The sequence below is a fragment of the Orycteropus afer genome, unplaced genomic scaffold, assembly GCF_000298275.1.
Source record: "Orycteropus afer afer isolate SDZICR_OR568_19922 unplaced genomic scaffold, OryAfe1.0 scaffold00332, whole genome shotgun sequence".
NCBI lineage: Eukaryota > Metazoa > Chordata > Mammalia > Tubulidentata > Orycteropodidae > Orycteropus > Orycteropus afer.
The window spans coordinates 3,116,057-3,117,158 of NW_006921919.1; the positions used below are offsets into that span (position 1 = coordinate 3,116,057).

The 1,102-nt window shown below is 46.4% G+C and overlaps 1 protein-coding gene across 1 annotated transcript in view; it reads right to left on the reverse strand.

Moving 5' to 3' along the window:
- Positions 1 to 1,102, reverse strand: part of PDE5A (phosphodiesterase 5A) — a 191,656-nt gene that overhangs the window by 20,455 nt on the left and 170,099 nt on the right. The window lies entirely within an intron of this gene.

Below are 1,102 nucleotides of genomic sequence, written 5' to 3' on the forward strand. Positions count from 1 at the left end.
AAAAACATGTTACCACTGAGTCTTTTCTGACTCACAGCAATCCTACAGGGTGGAACAGAACTGCCCTATAGGGTTTTCAAGGTGCTAAATCTTTACGGAAATAGATTGACTCCTTGGAAGGAAGGTGGGCAATCCTACTTCCGTAGTGATACTGCCTCGGAAACCCAAGGAGGGGTCACTATGAGTCGGGGCCAACTCGATGGCACATAACAACAACAAATCTTTATGGAAGCCAATTGCCATACCCTTCTTTTGTGGAGCAGCTAGTGGGTTTGAGTATCAATCTTTCAGTTAGCACCTAAGTGCTTTAACCACTATGCCACTAGGGCTCCTGAAACATCTGTAAGAAATACTTAAAAGGTGGCTTCCAAAACGAAACTCACTGCCGTTGAGTTGGATCCGATTCATAGGGACCCCTCCTTGGGTTTCCAAGGCGGTATCACTGCGGAAGTAGATTGCCCAATCTTCCTTCTGAGGAGTAGCTGGTGAGTTTGAACCATCAGCCTTCTGGTCAGCAGTCAAGTGCCTTGGGCACTAGGCTATCAGAGCTCCCAAAAGGTGGCTTAATCATATGTAAATCATTGAACTATATGTTGTTGTTGTTATGTGCCGTGGAGTCAGCCCATGGTGACCCCTCCTTAGGTTTCCCAGGCAGTATCACTAAAGAAGTAGGATTGCCCAACCTTCCTTCTGAGTAGTGGCTGGTGGGTTTGAACTGCCAGCCTTCTGATTAGCAGTCAAGTGCCTTAGGCACTATGCTACCAGAGCTCCTATTTAACATAACCATTTTTTTGTTTCTTGCCTGTAAGTTACCACCTAATACATTCTGACCTATGGTGACCCCATGTACCTCAAAGTAGAATTTCACTCCACAGGATTTTCAATGGCTGGTGTTTTGGAAGTAGATCACCAAGCCTTTCTTCTGAGGAGGGTACACATGGACTGGAATTGCCCACACTTCTATTAGCAGCCAAGCATATTTGCACCACCCAGGGACTCCCACTTAAAGCATGTTGTTGTTGTTATGTGCCGTCGAGTCAAACCCGACTCATAGCGACCCCTCCTTGGGTTTCCGAGGCAGTATCACTACGGAAGTAGGATT